Raw genomic sequence first — 22127 nt, 5'->3', positions numbered from 1 at the left:
ACTTACTTCTTCATCCTTTCTGCAGTTCCCAACATTAAAGTTTTATTCTACAAAAATTCCAGAAATACAATGAGCAGTCAACGTCATACAAGTAAACCTACCCAGGCAAGCTTACCATTTGTTTCACAGGAGTTCCTCTAACTTTAAGGCAAGGATTAGGAGCTAATTACATTTATTATTTTGTATCTATTCAAGATTGTGGCGTAAGCTTTGGTTTTTCATTTACCTCTGCTACCACTAGCTCATTGCTATGAGCTACTGTTTTCACAAATGCATTGTTTTATGTTACCTAGGGTCCTTTCATTTTAAGCACAAAGTCTTTGCAAGTGAGGACAATGGTATGGCTATCCTTAGTGGACAGTTGTCTATTTCAGCATCATTAGTAGAGTTCATGTCATTTCCCAGCTTAAATCAGAGGCAACACAAAAGCAATAAACATGAAATCATTTAGTAGCAGTTTAAGTAAAACATGGACTGTGAAGTCTGAACTTTAGACTGTTGTGTGGATTTCTGTAGGACAATTTCAAAGTTGGATGGGTTGGATTTCTTGGATTATTCAGAAGATTTGTGACTGAGGCTGTAAATTCTGCCCACTGCTAAGATCAGTTCAATAAACAAGTAATTGCTAGCCTAGTTTAGACTCAGGACTTTTGTGTTCCATTTCCTGCGTATACTATTTATAAGATTGCTGAGTGCTTTGTAAGACTGTGCTCCAATAGGAGGGGAAACTACCCCCGTAAAGCCTTGGCATTCATCAAATGAAAAGCGTTATGTGATTTGCTACTAGTTTTCCTGTTTAGTGTTCTGTGAATTGATGAAAGAGAACAAGAGAGTGATGGTTACCTCTCAACATAATATAAAATTTGCCTTAGGTGGAGACACTATTTACTGAATATTTCTTTCACCCAAAGAGAAAAACTAATGATGGCATTTGCTGTTTTCATAACAACCCAGGAGAGCGCTGACTCTGACAGGCTGCTACTCCCTGATGGCTAAATAGCTAAGGAGAAGTAACGTGAGAAACAACTCTGCTGAAAATAACTCCAGCCATCATCACTGAAGCACATGGACTCATTCCTGCCATAAGCCCGTTTCCCCTGTAGCAAAATCCCTCTTATTCCCCTCCCATGGTGGTGGTTTGTTGCTCAGGCTCCCTTTAACATTGTCACTTTTGGTTTTTTCCTTTATTCCACTGTGTAAACCAGAGGACAAAGGGGAAGGGAGGAGCTGTCAAAACCGATGTGCCATTCTGCTGCTGAATTACTGAGCAAAGGGGATATTAGTAAAGAAAATTGAAACTTAGGTTCCTAGGTGTTCTGGGAACTGGATTCTGTTACCAGAATATTTCCATTCTGAAAGTCAGTAAGAGAGAACAAAAACTGCACTCAGCCACCTACAGTGATGGAAAGACAGGTGGAAAAAAATAAAATAAACAAAGTCAAGAAGAAATAATAACATTAGAAATCTACCTGGGATTACTTGTACAACCCCAATGGAAGACCTCATCAACATACATCTGCAACAGTTGATTCCAGGCAAACCTATGTACTGCCCATGCTAGTCAGTCTGCAAGTATAGAACCAGATGAACCACTGGTTACGTTGATGAGTGGAAACTCACTACACATGGACACTTGGCTAGTCTAGTGTTAGTGGGGGTAGCTGAGAGACTAATTGTTTCATAATCATCCACACTTTAACATACACTACAATTTTTAGAACAAAAAGCAAAAGGATTAATATCAACAAAATGGCAACAGGGTGAAGCACTAGACTGAGAGTTCCAGTAGCTATTGGTGACCATCCAAAAGAGTGTCCCACCATTGGTGTTCTCCATCTCTCTTCACCTGCTCCATCACACAATGTATTTCTTTCATATTGTGATGGACAGTAATCAGAAAGTTTTTATTTCTAGGTTTTTATTGGGATGAGTCTAAAAATAACAAACATTTTGTTCAGTATAAAGACAAATGTCTTGAGCTTTGATGGTGCTACTTTTACAATGGAATCCTTTTTGCTCTCAATACAATACAAGCATTGACATCAATAGTTTGCCACTTGCTTTCATCTTTTTGGGCCCATACTCTATGCTCCAGAGGACAGAGTATAGTTCTATTGTGATTTAATCCTAACGCAATGGCTGAGTATATTTTATATATTGAAGTATTGTGAATTGGTGAAACAAAAACTGTGGCTGTGCTTCAGATGGGATCATAAGTAGAATTGTCTGGATACCACCAGGATTGGGGTTTATTTTCAAATTGAATAATGTTATCCCAATTTACCTTTTGAATTTCAACAGGTAAAGTACCTTCTTCACCTTCCCTTGTGACTGGAGCTGTCATTGATTGCATTCACAGCTGAGCTTGGATAAAACTAAGAGCTAAAGAAACATTGGTTCGAACTGTGCTAAGTGCATCTGTGATAAATGGAGGATCTTTTTCATTAATTCCCTCCCACTGAGTTAATATGTCCCTTAGAAACCATTGATTAGCTCCCCAAACCAAAAGGAAAGATTGTAGAGGGTGTTTCAGCTTATTTAGGTCACTAATTATTGTGACAAGTTTGCTCATTAATACCTCAGAGTCTGTGTCATTAGAGCTCCCAATCCTATTCCCAGAATGCCAGTCACATCCCTTCTGGTTTGCTAGGAAGAAGGGAGGGCTTGTTCATGCAACCATGCTGTGCATCCTGCATAAGAGGTTTTCAGGAGCAAGCTGGTTGGACTGTGGAAACATTATTCTGCATTAACAGCTCAACTTACTTGAGGAGCCCTGTTGGGTTGAATAGCTGCTGCTGTTGACCTGTATTTTTGATTAAGTAGGGAAAATGTTGTAGATGTGAGGAGACAGTTCAATAGGAGGCTGAGTTATTAAATATGGCTCTTCAAAAAGAATTTCAAATTGAAGGCCCAAGATCAATCAAGAGTTAGGGTCTGTCTAAAGACACACATCACAAGCATTGGATGGGATATTTTCAAGGTCTGCTGGCACTCGTGCTTAAAAGAGCAGGTATGTATGTCCTTTTTCCCTTTGGCATAGTTTACAGCACTTATTTCCTCAAGGTAGCTCACAACAATGTGACAACAACTGTTGTCAGGCATTTAGCATTACTTTGAATTAGGCATCTTATCGAGGTGATGTTACCTTTCATTCCCTTTAGAGATAGGATGTGTTTATTTTCACTCTTATCTGTGATGATCCACTCTAGCTTATAAAAGAGGATGTTATATTGCAGTGCCATTGCAAATAAATTAGGCCAGGCATAGACATGTCTACAAGCACATATTCTTATATCCATGGCTACCCCATTGTACATAAATTTCACAGTTTGTGTTCTGCAATTAGGATATCAAGTGACAGTTCTACACCCTGTTTTTCCCATAAAAAATGCAAGCACATGCTGTGTAAAACTAAAATTCTAAGAGAATTTCTTATTGTTACTTGGTTTAGTAAAATCACTGTGGTACATTTTCATTTCAATGGGTTTTTCATGAGTAGACCTATTGATTGCTCTGCACCCTATTTTTATTTCTTCCCCAGGCATTGTTTGAAGCACTGGTATTTCAGAAATACCATGGTTGCAACGGGTTCCTTTTCCATCCTACTCACTTGTGAAATATAATTAATCTTCATGTACAACCACAAGGTTCAGGTTGGCCTTACTTTTGTGTGGAATCCCAACTCTTGCTGTATATTTAACATCTGCTTGGGGACCATGGCCATTCTGTACCTTGATTATGAGCCAAGAGAAATTGCATTGTCATATTATAAATAGAATAATATAATAAATCCAATCTATTGATTTGCTGCCCTCAAAATTTAGGTTTCCATACAACTATGCCCAGCAAAAATAGTATTACAGCCAAAAGTAATGATGGTACTCCTTGTAGACATTCAGGGTTGGTGTAGGCTGATCCAACTGCCAGCACTGATGAAGGACTCACACTAAAAGTTTACAGAATAGCTCTCTTTACTAATAGAAAATTGTGACAGATAAAGATTTGAGGATAGTCAGTGGTGGTATCTGAGTGCAAAAACATATTCAAAGCAATGCAGACAAGCTCTGATCCCCACTAAAAGTATTCAGCACCCATAGATCATGGTTCTTATGTAATGGCCTCCCCTATGGGCAAGAAGACAGGTTCAGTCTGTCAGCGATCCCAGCAGTTATAATGGAGTATTCACTGAATTTTTCCCATTCTCAACTTAGTATTATACTATTTCTTTATGTTTAGATGGAGCTTGAGTGACTCTAGTCATATATGCATTTGTTACTGATTGGTGTAAAATTCTTTCTTCACTGCTAAAGAGCCCATAAAATATGGAGCACATGCTTGGTGAGGGGTGAGTAACTTTGGGATGGAGGTGTGCATTAATGTCACAGTTAGGTTCTAATGAACCAAGTTTCTCTGAGGAGAACAATTTCTTCACAGCTGTTGGCACAGCAGCAAGACATCTTGTCCTCTCTCCCCTGGCTGACAGGTGCTATGCAGTCCATGAGTTAAAAAGCACCATCCACTTCCCCTCCCTGAAAGGCTTTCTGTAGAGCCTGGCCACAGTGCCTGCACTCTGCTCCACCCTCATTCCACTCCCCTTAGCAAGTGCTATGGTTGCAGATTGTGTGTATGGGGAATCACTATGGAATATTGCATATTGGAATAATTTTGAGGAATAGGAATAGGTTTTGAGCATGCCAACCACATTCCACACATCAACTTCATTTTGTCCTATAATTTCTTTACCATTATAACTTCTGGTAGGATATTAATAGACCTTCTAGATTTTCTCTGATTTTACCCCCAGCCATTTTTCCACAGGCACAAAATCCAGGACCTCCTACAAAGTAAAACTGTGCTGTGATAAAGAAGTGTAACAACAGCTGCCTGAGATGAAAAGTTGTCCCATTAAAACACTTTTCAGCCAGCAAGAATGGATAAGGCAGACAGGGAGCTTACTTAGATTGGGTGGTTATTCTGCAGTAGTTATGTTGAACAGTGAGAAGACCTGGGTATCAGGAGTAATAAGCAATTCCAGATACATCAAAAAAGAGCCATAAGAGGAAACCAAAATACCATCCACTGCCTCTGAACAAAGTTTCTCTTAATTCTGAGAGAATGAAAAAAGCTGGCAACTATGCCCAGCAGCACTGAAATATCTGAAGATATTCCTGTGAAAACACCTGTCAGTATGGGCAAGAATGATTAAACACAGCTAGATCTGAGATAGGATTTTCAAAAACCTGAGCAGTCAAATTTTGCAGACTGGTGTATATGTGGTTGTTCACAGTTATTTATGTATATTATTCAGCATAGGATATCTGGATGATAGAGTCAAGAAATAAAGCAGAACTGGGCTATTATGCAAGGGAATAACTTTCTAACTGATGTTTTCAGAGTTTTAAAAGTGCCTCATTATGCTCAAATTAGAGTTGCCTCTCTATGAATGACTGTGTTTTGCCACAGATACTTTGAAAACTGTTGATGGAAGGGAAATTGCTATGCCGGTAGACTGGTTGGGGGCTGTTTTTAAATGACTATTAAGAATTTATATTGCTTGGTGCAGAGCAATAGGTGCAAAATTGCAAAAATTGTATTTTGGCTGCTGAGTTAGCCCAGGAACTGAATTTACAGCAAAAGGATAAACCTGCTTCAGGAATAAGAAAGAAAAATCCCTGAAGTTATTCACAGTGTACATTTCCAAGCCAAGAAACACAGATGAGCCTGATGCAGGCCATCTGGCATGCTACAAGAATTGTAAACATTATTACAGAAAACCGTGCACCTGGGGGACAGTTGAACCTTTTGAAGGGGCAAATGGCTTCCCACCAAACAGAGTTAAAAATCCCATTGCCGGACTGTTGGTCCCATCTGAATTTTCTCAAAGTTGATGGGCTAAAGGCTGCAGAATGAACACATGTTCATCAAAATGGGAACAGCTTAAAATTTGAGTCAATGTGTTTTCTAGAGGTGATAATGGTCAAAGCTGGAAATCTGATGAAGACCTAATTTGTGCTTTTGAAGCGGTTATCTGTCAAATCTGAAGCAGCAGGGTGTGGCTGAAAGACATAGCCAAATTGATGGGTTCATCCACTACTAAGTACTCATATTTTCCATACTTTCCTTGCATCAGCACTCCTAGGATTTCTGGAGAGGAAGCAATGGGGGAACATAGGAAAAAGTGAACAGGTTGGGAAACAATTTGAATGACTAAGCAGAAATTATTTCTGAGTAAAAGTACTCATCATGACAAAGTGACAGCTAATATTTAACTAGTCTGGAAGTTATTTAAGAGAAATCTGGTGATAGTCATGGCTGCAATATCTCTGACAGAAGTGTGCAATTGATGGGGATTTCTCAAGGAGAAATGATTACCACACAACTAGGGGATAAATTCACTTCTGCCTCAAACAAAATATAACCAAACTCATGCAAAGATATACAAATGCATTTTCAATACTGCAATTTTGTGTCTTACAATCAACCATAAATAGGAAAAACTGAGAAGATGGCCTGGTGCAGTGCAGGTACAAGTGTGCTGCTAGAGATCCACTGAGGAGGTGCCAGGGGACAGTCACAGAGGGAAGAAAAGACTGGGAGGGTATGTGAAAAAGCTGAAAAAGCTCTGGCCAGACAACACAGAAGACAGAAGCTATAGGAGTCCAAGACCCCTGGGAGCTCAGCTGCCCACAGCTCATAGCTCAGCCATGTCTCAGCATGTTGCTGTCCCAAGGCTCCTTGGGGGATACAGTAATATTTATCACAGTGGGTTCCTTCTCCTCTTTGCCTTTCCCAGTTTCTCCTGTAATAGTCTCTTGTTTTCCATATCCTTACCTGCAATTAGCATCCTTGCCAGTCTCCAGACATGGCAAGGGACATATCTCTGGTCTAGAAATTCCCCTTGACGGCCTTTTCCTTGCTCTTACATCTACCTGCCAGTCATTGATCTAAACTTTTTGGGAATAGAATGATACAGTATACAATATTTTCAGATCTAATGCATTTCCAGACATCATCACATTTAACCTCTTGCTCAAAGCAAGGCTATTTGTGGTCAAGTAGCTCAAAACTTAATCTCTAGCAAGGGAGATCGGACCACATGGCCAAAGAAGCTGCACGGTATTTGATCACTCTTATTGCAAAGAGCATCATAATTTCCCTTGTAAATGTGGTCCCTGACTCACCCTGTGGTGTTTCACAGAAACTTTTAATAGAAGAATCTGATGCAATCTGCAAGTGTAATAGACATGAATAAACAGTTCATTTGTTTGCTATCTTTTAAAGTTTGAGGAGCCTTTTTATAGAGCCTCACATTTGTTTGGACAACTTAAGTATACAGTATAGGAAGCAGGGGAAAAAATATGGCATATCATCCTTTATGCAAGTTTGTTGCTGTCCTATTAAAGGTTTCATACCTTCTCGGTGGTTTCTCACACGCAGCCCCTCACAGCACTGACTCCTTCTTCTCAGCACAGCCAACAAATCCCACCTCTCCACTCGATCAGCCAACCTGCTCTTTTATAATACCCCTCTTAACTGGATCCAGCTGTGGCCTATTAAGGGCAGGCTTGTTCTTCATGCTTGATAATTAGCACAGCTGTAACTCCTTAGGGGTCAGATTACTTTCACCACTGTCTCTATTCTCCTACCTTTTATCTAACCACACAAGTTTATCACAGTTACTTTAAAATTTGCAGATTTTAAATATAAGGTGAGGCTCTATCTAAACTCTTTTCAGAGCCCTAGGAAGAGATTAGAAACATGGGAGGGTTTTTTGTCTCAAAGTGCGCTCTTTAGCAGAGTGTAGTGTCTTAGGCTGAGCCAGACCTTCAGTGAGGAGCAGAGATGAAAACTTCCTCCTGACCTCCTTCCTTGTCCACTAGTTAGCTACATGAAGGCAGGGAAGATGGGCAGGTCTAATACAAGCATGTCTGGAGACTGGCAAGGATGCTAATTGCAGTTTTCTCTGTGGGATGATTATGGATTGGGATGGGAATAATGAGTGCAAATTTTAGCTGACATACTAGTCCTGAAGCTTCAGGTAAAGGTTTTCACACAAAGGAGAACTTGGAATTTGATTTTGTGGAAGCACAGATATTCCTTCTGGTGCTGAGAAGTGTTGGCATTTTGAAGCAGGTAATCTAGTGTTGCAATCACTCTAGTGGATGCTACGGTGAATCCTAAAAAAAATTCAATTCCTTGAACTGCTATTTTTAGTTTGCTTGCATGTTCTTGAAGCTCAGGTCACCTATTTACATGCCTCTCATGTTTCTCTTCCCATTTCAGGGATTAGCTGCCCTAGGAAATCCACACATTTTTCTCCACTTCTGGAAGTTTTTAAAACAATCACCATAAGCAATCTGAAGAAGAATTAGGTACACAGAGGATACTTTTAATAAGTCAATGAAAGCTTTCAATAAGGCTGAATTTGAAAGACCTAACAACTTTTTTTTCACTACTGAATGGCTCTGTTGCCTTAGCAGAGTTCCCAGGAGGATCTGTTTTGTGATCTTCTCAGGCACAGAGCTGAGGCTGACAGGTCAATTCCTCCTTTCTAACCTTTTCTAAGACAGATGCAATGTTCCCTGCTTCCACTGAGCTGGGACTTCACCTCACTGCCCTGACTTTTCTAATGCCATGGACAGTGGTTTGGCAACTACATTGGTCTATTCCCTCAGGACTCTGGGATGCATCTCATCAGGTCTTAGACTTATGTTCTTCAGGGTATTTTTATTCTACTTTGAGCACTACCCTTCACAGGTTTTAACAGGAAAACTTAACATAGGCATGAAACTGCTGATAAAAGTCAATTCCTTGCCACACATCCCCAGACACAGGGCTCTGGACTTTGGTGCTGCTAAGACCTTTCTTCCCTCTAATTACCAGTTTCTGGGGTCTCTAATTTATGAGAGCTTCCTAGGTCCCAGCCATCTGAGATCCTGATTGAGTCCATTGATTCATCCCTTTATTACTTGATTCATTCCTCTGAGATCTGAGCTATATGCTAAAGGCCTGCCTACTTGCAAATTAGTCTGAGTTCTGCATCTTACTGCAGTTAGGTTAGAGGAGTACACAAGCAATAAATATTTAGCAGCTCATAGCTATTTCAGCTTCTGTTGTCCTCAGTGGTAGGTTGTCAGTGTTCATCCCTCAAACTCCTTCTGAGTAAGTTGACTCCCAGCAGCAAGAATGCTGCAGAGATCATCCACATCAAGAAGCATTTGCTGAAGTTTCTTTCCCATGCTAAGGGCTTTTCTATGAGTGGAAATTTACTACACTTGGACATTCTGAAATAGCTCTTGGTGTGAATCTAGGCTTGTAATAGCTCTAGGCTTATACCAAAGCAGTTTTTCCCTAATGCCTGTCCTGATTATTTTAAGTGCAGACGAACTGTAGCAGTAGCTCAGCCAGAAGCAGCAGCGAGTGCTGGAGTAAACACAGTGCAGGCAGCTGCTGGTGTTTTATAGGGGAGGTCACAGAGCCCTGCTTTGAGGTTGGACTGCTTTAAATGTTAGTTGCTGTCTGGAGCACTGTTTACAGTAAAGCTCCCTCCTCTGAGGTGAACTGCTGTTAGCAACAATGGAAAATTCTAGTTGAAGAAAAAATTAAATAGTATTAGACACACCTAAAGAAAAAACATTAAAGGAAATTACAGTAGCACTTTTAGAGAAACACTGTTATTTGGCAGTGATGTTTGTAAAGATTAGCAACTGCTTAGATTCAATTATGTGACCTCAGCTATTTATTTCAAGGGCAAGGATAATTTTCCAAGTGTAGTTTAACTACAAAAATTGTCAAAACAACGCTTACCTGATGTAAATTGCATCTTTAATGGCTTTTTCTAGCCTGTCCCTTTCCCCCCTTTCTAGGTTGATGTCTCTAAGTCCAGATGCCTCCTTAGCAGGGAAGGGCTACTAAGCTGAAGGCAAAAAATAATGTCCCTGAAGTCCTACCACTGAGCCTTCCTATCTCCCAGAGCTCTAAATTCAAAGGGTAGTCACTTGTCTGGGGCCCCCAAACACTCAGTGGCTGCTAGTGAGCCAGGCTGTCATATGTGACATGTCAGAATTTATTTTCTTTAAATACAGGCACTGAGAATCTCCATCTTCCCCATGCACAGAGGGGCTTGTCCTACAACTTAAGTCCTCTCTGCCTTTTGATGCCAGATTTTGTTTTGACCCTCACACTGAATTGCAGTTCTGCTCTCCCTGAAGGATTACCCCACTACTTGCTCTGCTCCCATACTGAGTGCTGCAGTGAATGTATACTTATGAAGGTTTATTGCAACAAAACTATTTTGAAGATGTGGAGTTTGAAAGTATTAAATTAAAAAGCCACCTTCTTTCAGTTGAGCTTTCAATAAAAAAGCATATGTTAGAGAATCAGAGCCAAAAGAGAAAGGTGTACTTCTACAGGAAAGAAAGGGATGAAAGGTTATACCTGAAAGCATGGAGCAGGAAACAAAAGACTTTGGAGATCATGAGGCAGTTTGGAGGCTTCAAAAATCCAAGTCCCTGATGGAGAGTATCACCCTGCATTTGGATATAGGTTGTGACCTATATCCAATTGTTGCTTTCTTACTATGAGTGTTATCCAAACCAAGGATGATTTTAAATCCTTTTTTCCCAAGGGAGTATTCGATTTTCTCCAAGTAAGACACTTAATTACAGATGAAACCCAAGTTGCACTGTTATTTTTGAATCTTTCACTATTCCGAAATATTGAACAAATTCCAGAACAAGACCTCCTAATAAACACAGAATTTTCTTTGAACTTCTCACATTTCTGAACACAGCTTAAGCAGATTCAAGCCCAGACATACATACTTATAAATGTAGACCCTACATACAAGCAAAAAACCCCAATATTCCTCAATTAGGATATTAAACACTATATATCTTGAGTGTTTCTCTTTTGCAGTGTGCTGTAAAGTCTCCAGTAAGAAACACAGATGAATCCTACAAAATTATCCTAGACATGTAAAGCTTAGTTTCCATGGCTCTGCAGAGAGCTTTTCTAGAGTCAGGTGAAGAATACATAGAAGTGCAAGTAGACTCCAGGTTGCTCAAGTTTAAAGTGCCCTGTGATGAAGGGCTTCGGCATCTCTTTTGTCCCTTAATTACAGAAGGGTAAATGATATTTCTGTGGCACTATAAAGCCTGTAGTTTTCTTTTAATGCCTGGCCTGTTCTCAGCTGCTGACCCTATCTGGCAATATAAATTTTATGCAAATAGGTCAAGCTACTTTTGTGCCAGCTCCACACTGTTTGATAGTTTTGATGTTCTTAGAGCACTATATCACCTGATCTGGCACACAGTGGTTGGAATAAGTCAAATCTAAGCCAGAATGATGATTTGGAGAGGCTTATCTTCAGTGAACCAAGACTGCAGTCATAGCTCACCCTGTCTGCAGCTGGAGCTGCCTCTGCCTGCCTTTAACCACCTGCTGCTTTGCTTCCTGAGTTGCAAGAGAAGCCACATGTTTTCCTCACCTTCTCCAGCTGGGGTGATCCAATGTTAAACACATTTATGCCAGCCCAGGTCATTTTGGCTGAAGTTGGTGAGGGAGCAGTATTACAGATAAGGAAAGTAAGGAAAGGAAAAATAGATATAGAACTACAGTACTTGTTTATCTAAGACCTAATATCTTATTTAGAAGAAGAGCTGCTGAAACAGCAAGAAAAACAAAAACAATTGCTGAGTGAGTGTTCATGGTCTAAGCTGTGTTGCACAGAGAAACAGCAGGACTTAATATAATTATAAAATTACATCTACCTTTATTTTTTTCAATTGATAGATTAATTGCAACTTAGTTATGAAGCTTACAGGGCAAAATGAAACAACTGTTATAAAAGGTTACAGAAGACAGGTCTGTGACATTGCATGTTACAGAGACAGGGAAATTGTACAATTTTTCTAGATCTCCCACTAAATATCATCCCCTTGTTCTCAGAATTCAATACAGTTATATGGAAGACAAGAGGTCTTCTACCCAAACTGGCAGGACATACTACTAGAATGAGAAGAGCTATTTTGGAAGACTGACTCTGAATGAGCTCAGGATCATATGGCATGACCTAAAGGGGACCAAAAGTAACCATGTACCACCCAACACAACTATGATTTTGCTACTACCACAAAACAGGCAGAAGAAAACAAAAATACTAAGGCACTAACAAAATAGGATAAGATGCCTCTTCAATCTACCAGATAAAGCTATAACAAAAATTTGATCAAGCACATCAGGTTCCTCTCCATGTGAATTCTTTAAATCAAGATAAGGTCTTTGGGGAAGGTGTACTAAGTTCTGCTAAAAGTTGTAGGCTATCCAGAAGAATTGTTTAATAAGAATCATCAGACTATCATACATAAAGTATGACAAGATTATCACAAGTCTTCCATCTAAAGAGTTTCAGTGGGTGGGTTTTGGTTTACTTTTTGAAGTTTTTTTAGGCAGGGTGAGGATTTAATTGCAGAGCCACAGAATATCTCCAAATGTCACAGCCCTGGAGAGTTGCTCTATGTGATGTACACATATCAGATAAACCAGGCACTTGTCTCTGAAACAGAAGCAAGTATATTAACTGAACTACCACTTACACTCCCCAACATTAGACAAACAAGACAAGACCTGCCTTCACTGCAGTTTAGTACCTAGTACAGGCCACTGAGGCAATGTACACAAGGCAATTTTAATGTTGCAATGCATTTTCTTAGCACCCACACAGAAAAAAAGTGATTTTACCTATGATTATACTTGCAGCCAGTAGGTAGTAAATAGTGAGTCACTGTGTTCTGTCCAGCTGCAGCTTCCTTCCCTTCTCTGGCCTATCATCTAGGCTTACTCATTTTCATTCTGCATCCAGTGTTTCTCTCCATTTCCAATTATCACAGGAATTAGCACAAACCAGGCCCTTTTCCAGCAAGGGATTAATATAACATAAGGACTTAATACAAAATTGGTATTTCATTTCCATAGCAGCGGCCCAAGTTTATTTTGATAGGGCACCCAAATCCCTTGTCAGGAAAGGGCAGCAGGCTGGGATGGCAACTGGACAGTAATAAACACTTGCCCCAGCCCCCAAAAAGGGTACAGCCATGCTGTATCTGAGCAAGAAAAGCCAGGGTACCCATGGCCAGCAGTGTCAGGGTCACATAAACCCCAGGAGACACAGACACCTGCTCTAACAAGGTATAAACCCCCATCCCCTGAGGTTTGAATGCAGCTCCAGGGCCAGAGGGTGGCTGGTGGATGGGTAGGGACTCACGTGAGGCTAACCAGGTTAATCAGTGCCTGCTGACCTGCCCAGGGCCCTGTCCGAGTTACAGCCCTCTCCGCCTCCTGTGGGAAGAAAAAATCCCATTTAGGTCTGAAGGGAGTTAAACATGTTTAACTAAAGTTTACACTTTAGGACAACTTAGGCATAAGAAAACCATTTCTGAGGTGTTACTTTATAGGTATGCTTTTGGAGGTTATTGGTGTGCTGAACATCACAAGTGAAGAAAAATAACAAATTAATGCCACATTTGAAAGCTGAAAATACTTACACATCACTTTTCTTCTACTGATTTCATGTGGTTTTCATGAACCTGTCTCCTTGGTCAAGGTTATAGTCTGCAACAGACTCACAAAGTACTGAGCACAGGGGGAAAAAAGTCATCCATAGGTAGGCAGCTGGCCCTGAGATGTCAAAGGCAAGTTTCCAGCTGCCTGGATAAAATTCTGCAGACTTTTAAGAAGCCATCCAGCTCTATGGAGCATGTGTTGATGTCTGTGCAGTGTCCAGTGCATGACTGTTTTATGATAAAATGCTTGATGTGGGTTGAAAAAAATCTGAGATTTATCTATGAGCAGTTTTATCAGTTTAGCCCTAACTTGGGAAAGGAGTTACAGTTCTGTGTAAGGCACTCTGTTGACTTTTCTGGTTGAGTCTTTATTGAGCGAGTGTTTTTCTGGGCTAAAATACTGCTGCATTGACAAGCTGACTTGAAACACAGCCAATCTGCCTCAGCAACCTCAAGGGAATTTGCTGTAGCTTGAAGCTATTCTTTGCTCACTTCTTTGAACAGCACTGGGAAGATGAGCTGACCCTAATTTTCTGCCTTGGAGACAGATGCTGGTTAGTAGTGCTGCATAGAATTTGCTGTAGTGCATTACATAATATCTGCAACGAAAAGGGACAGCCCCTAAACTGTAAACATAATAATAATTATGCTAACAATAACAGATAATAGATAAATTAAACTGAAATAGAGGCAAACCATATTGCTATATAATCATGTATAATGCATACTTATTAATATATCTCTGATAATATATATGGATAATAATTGTATAGATCAAGAACAGTATTCTATATAACAATGTATAGATATCATTCTGAGAATCTCTGTCAAGGTCTATTTTTTATTAAGATAGAGAGCTAAAGATCTCTAAATCTAGAGATATATAGATCTGTATGTACAAAAATTGTATGCAGAATCTTCTTCAGAGTATTTGTTGGCAGCTTGCAGTGAGAATATCCTGTATCCTACAGAAAATATCCTGTATACAAGAATTTCTACCTCTTTTTACCTGAATAAATCATCTTGTCTGTCCCTAGGAAAATAATTATAAATTACTCATTTTATCCGGACCAAGCAAATTTACACTATGGAACTCATTCCATGTTATTTGGGCAATCTACTAAACCATCCTTTTACAAGACCAGTGTGCTGTGTATGAAAGTCGGGGATCTGGTGGTTGGTGGGTTTTATAGAATCTAGCAGCTGATTCACTTCAGTCATACTAAATCTGGTAAAGTCTCTATATTACTAAGTTTCTGAAGAGGAATGATGTATTACACTTCCCTGGCAGTTTTACATTGGGCAGTGGCAATCATAATGGCTTTTTAAAACTATCTAGAAAGTCTTGTAAAGGTTGATATGAAATTTTGTGCTCTTACTGGCTTGTTTATTTTACCAAGCTGAATGATTCAAGCTAGATTTGAACCACCTTGTGCTTGCAAGACATTCTGTCTAATAATCTAGCACAATATTAATTACAAAACAACTTTGAGACAGTCATGAAATATCATAAAGGATATCAAAAAGCTTAATGCAAGGACTGATACATCATCTCTGGCCTATCAGAAACCTTTTGAAATTTGAGAGTATAAATGGCTATGGCTCCATCTTTGGAGGAAACAGGAACATATGAACCTCTCATTTGCAGGACTTTGCTTGCAAAGAAGGTAATTAGATTGCAAGAAATTGGGTTGCACTGGCTAAGTCTTATTAAGACTGTCAAGAGAGACTGGCAAGCAAGGCAAACTTTGGGCACAGCAAGAAACATCTTGTGCTGCAAAGCCACTGACCTGATTTCAGATGTTGATTGCTAAAAGTGAATTGGCTTTTGACAGCTCCCCTTCATCTGAGCAGGTGATGGCTTGGGTTTGGAGGTGAAGGCAGTTGCTAATTGCCCTCTCACAGTGCTGTTTGGCAAACCAGCACTGTCCTTGTGTCAGCAAAGAAGGTGTCAGCCAGCATGGCAGTTTCTTGTCTCCAGCTTTGAACTGGAGTTATATACAGGTGGCAGAATCCCAAAGTGCTCTTTTGCCAATTTAGTAGGCCAGTAAGGATTCACAGTAATGTTGTTTCTAGAAAAAGAAGATACAAGAAAGGATGTAGGACAGGCTTGCAAATACAGCAAGTTCCTGTTTGTTATTACTTTTTTAATAGTGGTAGCTCAAAGAAACCTCAGTCAAGAGAAGTAAACTCTCCTTTTAGACCTGCAGGCAGGTGTACTCCTTGACCTAGCAGCCTGAACTAAAGGTGTCAACTTTAGTTTTTAGATTGTCTCATAGGCTGGATATTGTGTACTCAAACATTTTCAGAATTTCCTTTAAAAGGAAACTTTTCAGTTACTGAAAAGATAATCTTTTAGATATACACTCACTGCCAAGTGGCACAGAGTTCCCTTCCTAAAGCTACAAACTAGATTAAATAGGGACTGAAAACTGTGAATCTCTTATCCCTTATTAAGATAATTGAATTATAGATGTATGCACCTATATCCATCTACCTCCCTGTAGTAACATCATGCTTAAGTAGTCATACTGCTTAAAAATTATACTAGTGTAGATAAAGTAGGTCTAATCTTGCATCTCCTTGATTTTGAGCTCAGTGGGAGAACATAGCAATTTGTTACTGCAAATTGCATCATCCCTAACTAATATCAGGTAAAACAACCATTACTCTTCGGTTTAAATATTTGCTCTGAGAGAGAAATTCAGAAGAGAACCCTAACAAGAACCAATTAACTACGTACCTCTAATGAATTCCAGTAACATCCTAAGAATTACAAGGGCCTAATATCCCATGGGAAAGAAGACAGAGAAGAATCCTTTGGCAAAGCATAAATCTAATTTTAAACAAGATCATAAACATGCTGACTAAATACCCTAATTTTGCTTCGGCATATAATACTCTGTGCTTTTCCTCACTTGCAAAATTTTACCTCCTATTCATGTCATCAATAGCAGTATTTAGTTTATTTCTAAACCAAGAGAAGCCATTTTTTGCTACCATTGTTGCAAGAAAATTCTGCAGGGTAATATGATCATATTTAAAACAATAGGAAACTAATTAGTCTAGGGAATAAACACTTCAGGGGTAAGTAAAACGTTCCACAATTTAATCAGTCAGTTCTGTACATCTACATGGAAAACACAGTTTCTAACCTGTGCTCTGAGGGAACTGGGAGGAGAAGTTTTAAAACTGCAAGATGAAGCTGACACCGGAATGCATCTCTTCTACTCTATTGTTGTGGCCACTGGTAAACTAAAATCATGCATGATACTTAGGAAAAAACAACATTGCATTAATTCAGTTTTTTCATTTATCATTCTCAAAATGTGGCTGCTTTTTTCAATACTTTTAAAAACCTTAGAAATTTTGACTTTTGTGATAACATACTTTATATTTCTTCAGATTTGGCTTTTACTTATTTTACCATTTTTCCTGCTTTTTTTCCCCAGCCTTCTATCTTATTTTTTCCACAAATATTATCCATCTGCCTTTCTTCCCTCACTTCCTTTTCTAAGTGGAAACAGACACACTACATGTTAGCTTGATGATCATCTCTGCTTTTATTTTTTTCTGCTTTGAGATAGCACTTATGGGATGAATAAGAACCTGCCTGGAGACTTATGTAATTTAATTAACAAAAAGGTTCCTAAATTCCTCGTGTGATTGAAAAAGACAGAGAAAGGCAGAGAAAACAAAAAGAAAAGTCTTGTACAGAGCCGTACAGCAATTGTGAGACGTTATCATCACAGCTGGTGACATGCCCTCTCGTGGTCATACTGCTACAAGAGCAATGCCTTGTTTTAACTAAGAGCAGGCTACTGTTCAGCCAGTACTTCAGCATTTTAGTTTGGTAAAACAGGTTTTAAAACATATCAGTGCCCTAAAGTGTGAGCTGGTTGGACAGAACAATGCTACAAGCAGAGAAACAGTTAGGAAAAAGTGAAGTTGCGTGTTGAACTGTCAGCACAGTTTTGGAGTACAGTTTTTGTGGCAGTATTCTGGAAATGCAGATCAACTTGCCCTAATGAGAAATATAAAGACCTTTATCAGATTGCTTGATGCCCAATGTTATCTATCATAAAGCTCAATAAGCAGACTTGGAAGACCTAAGACATGATGACCATATTTAAATTATTTCCAAATATCAGATGTCATTTCTGATCTACACTTGAATATAGATCAGAAGTACATATTTAGTCTGCAGGTAAATATTGTTGATTAGTTCCACAATTGATTCTGATTGAAATTTACAAGGAATTCTTGTTTTCTAGGATAAGGTACTCGGATTTAATTAGGAATATGCACTTATGTTATTCTTTACATTTGAATAGATAGTGCATTCATTTTAGAGACTGAATCCAAAACTGTCCACACAAGATGAAATAGCTACCTCCATTTAGTCTGAGCTAGGCATCACAACCCTCAGTCACTGCAATTTCTGCTAGAATTGTAGTCCCTGGTTGCTCTTGCTACAAGTGTGCTGAATGATGCAGAAAGCAGCATGACATCTGCTATTATACTACTAATTAAAATGGTTTTTAATTCCCTAAAAATATCATAGTAGCATTTTTATCCTCTGTGCTTACACATACCAATATTACAGACACAAGAGAAGACAGTTTTATTTGCAGCATAATATCTCCAGAAGTGATCACTGTGATGTACATAATTTCACAGAGCACCTTTTGTGCCCATTATTCAGGAAATTGGCCTTTGTGGCCACAGCAGTCACATAAAGGAAGTTGCAGCAGTTGAAACGTAATGGCCTTTACACTAGAAAGTGTGCTAAAGGTTATTAAATGACAAATACATAGATATTCACAAAACACAAAGTCAGAAACTCTGTAGCTTCATTTTTGTCCATCCCATGTGAATTTCTTCCAGGAGAACTGTATATTTCTTGTAAACAGTGTCCCAGTCTGAGCACAAGAACAGCAGCCCTACTGCACTCTCCATCTTTGTATTAGGGCAGTGTAGCAGGGAGACTTCCACCCAGTGTAAAACCCACAACAGCACAATGCCATTTTCTGCCTATTATTACCCCTGCTATATGATTTATTATTCTTGCTTGAGTTAGCTAATGTTTTTCTGTCAGATTTCTCTCACTTTTTTCCCAGATCTTATCTCCAATCTTCTAAATGACTTTGCTGTCTGATTCTGCCATCCAGCCAATGTGGTTTTTTTCCATCAGGGTTTAAGCTCGGTCATTACATGAACTCATGTACCATCTCCACATAAATGTATATTAAATTATTCAGAATTACTGCAGGCTGGGGAACTCCTAGCCACTGTTGCTGGAGATCATGACCTCGCTGCCTCAGAGAAGAAGAGTAGATAACTCTTTGAGTCAGAGTGTCAGCACAGCCTTGTTTTTTCTCTTCAAGAAGTGTTTTCTTCAGGCTGGTGTGCTCCTGCTCCTCACCACTGTACATATGCTCACCATATGCACACCAGTGCTACAGCAGCCTGGTGACACTTCAGCTTGGGGAGTCCTGTCTATATTTGCTGCTGCCCAATTGCCTTCCCTGCCAGCAGCCTCAAGGGCAGGAGAGAAGGGTCTAATGCATCTCTTTTTCCATGCCAGTGCCTCTGGAAAATGCTCCCAAAGCAATCCTGTGGCTATTTTTAGCATTTGTGAAACTTGATATGTCTTTGCAATATCAGATAGCAAAAATTCCTTACTTCAAGTCTGAAGCAAGAAAAATTATCATAATGCAAATTGTCTACTAAACCAAGCTTCCATTTTTCATAAATATATCAGTAAAGCAGCTTGCTATCAGTGGCTGGATGACTGCAATTACTGAATACTTCTAAAGAAAAATATCCTTCTATAGTTTTATTACTATGGATACTTTTTCCAATAGAGTAAAACAGTTTAGACTTACAAATCAACCAAAAAGATTTAAATAGATGGATTTAAAATAAGACTGGAAGATAAGTGCATAAAACAGCTCCAGAAAATCCGGGCCATAATTCATATATCTTTGATTATGCACTTCTCAAGATGGGAAGTGCTCATTGAATTTAATGAATATTTTGGTTCTTTATCAACTTGTGGATCAGAGCCTTGATATAAACACAGCTGGTGTGTGTTCAACGACATCTTCTACTGCTTTGCCAGTTATAGGATGTTATTTAATGGGATCTTCTGAGGATGTTTATCAAGTTAGCTTGAGTTCAGCAGAAGTAGATTATGTAAGTATTTTGCATCAGAAACATACACAAATTATGCCTAAAGTTTTAAAACTTCTTCCCCAAAAATGCAATTTAAACATGAAGTTGCATATTACATATTTAATAAAATATCATCATACTTAGAAATTCCACGTGAAATTTGTGGGACAAGGTTCATCTATGACAAAGAAATAACTAAGATTTATATTTAGTTTCACATCATAGTAAAATCAAATCAAATCAAATCTGTTTGATTTGATTTTTAAATTCTCTTACTACTGATTAATATTTGAACTTTATCTAAGTTGTCCATGTGTAACTTCAATGGGGACAGTGGCCCTGCCTAAGATATTGCCATGCTGTACCACGTGTTGCAGTGACACGGATGGCTAATACATAAATAGTTCAATGCTTTCTCAAAAGAAAATAAATTAACACACCTACTTATGAAATTTATGGAATTTGCTGGATCTCAAGGTTAGGCAATATAAGAAAAGTAGGAAAAATACCTTGGATTGGGGTTTAAGTGGCTGCGGTCTGTTTTCATCACAGGGTAAATACCATTTGATATTTATTTTAGGAGCACACAAGACAAAGGATAGGGAGAGGCTGCCACTGGCAGAATCAGCTGATGTTAGAAATTTCCTGTGCTTAGGGGCTCCTGGGATCTTGTACAAACGTACTGCCTGTCACCTTGATGCTGCCTCACCAAGGCATGGCTACTTGGTTAGGTTAGTGATGTCAAGGTGAAGGAACTAATGCATCAAGGTGATGCATAAAACTTGCTGAATGCTCTGACTGGGTGACTTGTGAAAAAGAAAGAAAGCTTATTGACAGCTGATATGTAAAGTGCAGAACTAAGGCCATTTCTGATGGGAGCACTGATTTTAGCCTCTACTGAATTCTGAGCCTGATATGCTGATGTTCATGTTCGTCATGTGTCTAGGTGAATTGGCTAAACTCCCTGTTTAGTCTCACAGCCCTTGTAAGGCAAATAAGGAGAAGGGAGTAGCTGGTTTTGTGGCAAGAGACAGTATCAAAGTATTTTTAATATTACCAGTGGCAGTTAGTGTTGGTTCTGTTCATCTGAATGAGAACTTGGACTTTCAGGGAAACATGGGAAGGTTGTGCTGAATGTGCCTGAAAATCCCACTGACAGTGTGACTGTTCAGAGTGAGAAATTATTTCTATGCATACTGTATCTCTGCTTCTGTATTACTCTCTTCTCTGAAAATGCAGCTCCAGTTACATTGCCAAGTTCCTACAAATCTGGACTGAAAGTGAAGTTTGTAAATTAAATTAATACTTCACCACAAATAAGTCTCCTTTAAGAAAATATTGATAGCCTCAGTATGATAAAACACAGTCTAGCTGTTCTTTCTGTTTTCTACTGGCTACTGCAGCTTCTGAGAAAACACTAGTGGATGACTCAGAAAAGAGGAAAATGAAGTTTTATCATGAGAGGTGAAATATGGGAAACATTTCAATAAGTATTCTAAGCTTTTCTGTCTTATGCAGAAAACAAAAGTGATAGTTTCAGCACATGCACAGGAAGGTGTATGGGGTGGGACAGAAAACAGGCACAATCTGATTTTAACATTTCATTTTTGTCATTCTTATAAAGTAATAATTCCTTTATTCTCAGAGTGAATGCCTGACTTAAATTTGCTCATTTGCTTCTGTAGTTAGGAACTTCACTTTCTCTTCGAAGGAAACCCCAGCTGAGATTGATGTGGAGGTGAAGTTTTCCCTCAGGCCACTAGATGCTCGCACAGCCTCACAGCTCTGGATGCTCCCAGCCGCCAGGCAAGAGTGGGCTTTTTTACATTAAAAACAAAACAAAGAAAAGGCCTTAAACTAGAAGAATACCAGGGGAAATTTTTTTTAAAATTAGAAAAAAAAAATCAGGAATTTCCAGAATCAAATTGTGTAGGCTGATTTGATCCATATATGTGTACATGATGACAATCATTCGTTTAATAATCAGACTTTTTCTAAAGAATGTGCACATTTGGTGCACATAAAATGTTAGTTGTTTACTTTTCTTTGGCACATATATTCTGCATTATTTATTGTATAAACCATACATGCTCTGCTTCCAATGTAGAATTCTGTGTATCTCTTCATAGCATCTTTTGTGTTCACAGTATCCTCATTTTCTGCCTGGTTAATAACTTTCCATTTTTCTGGATAGCACTTAGAAGGCCAGATGATCTTATTCTGATCTTCTGGATAAGAAGCTGTGCCACAGAGGGTAAACCCAGCATTTGTCAGTGCAACTGTTTAATCTCATATCCAGTATAAGAAATCAGTTCCACAAACTTTGGTGCTCTAGAGCATGCACCCTATCTTCAAAGCCCAAGTTAGTTTTGGCTACTGCAAGGGCTC

At 39.0% G+C, this 22127-nt stretch overlaps 1 long non-coding RNA gene across 2 annotated transcripts in view; it reads right to left on the bottom strand.

Annotated features, from left to right (window-relative positions):
• Positions 1-11796: 11796 nt before the first annotated feature.
• LOC135303036 (uncharacterized) overlaps positions 11797-22127 on the bottom strand; it is a 35021-nt gene continuing 24690 nt past the window's right edge. For both annotated transcript variants that reach the window (XR_010364573.1, XR_010364574.1), the window contains exons 3-4: positions 15353-15634; positions 11797-13338 (exon numbers count right to left, since the gene is read on the bottom strand). This is a non-coding gene — a long non-coding RNA (uncharacterized LOC135303036). The remainder of the gene's footprint in view (positions 13339-15352; positions 15635-22127) is intronic.

The sequence above is a fragment of the Passer domesticus genome, chromosome 6 (assembly GCF_036417665.1).
Source record: "Passer domesticus isolate bPasDom1 chromosome 6, bPasDom1.hap1, whole genome shotgun sequence".
NCBI classification, from domain to species: domain Eukaryota; kingdom Metazoa; phylum Chordata; class Aves; order Passeriformes; family Passeridae; genus Passer; species Passer domesticus.
The sequence above is the reverse complement of the archived record's forward strand: the minus strand, read 5'-3'. Positions and strand labels throughout refer to the sequence as shown.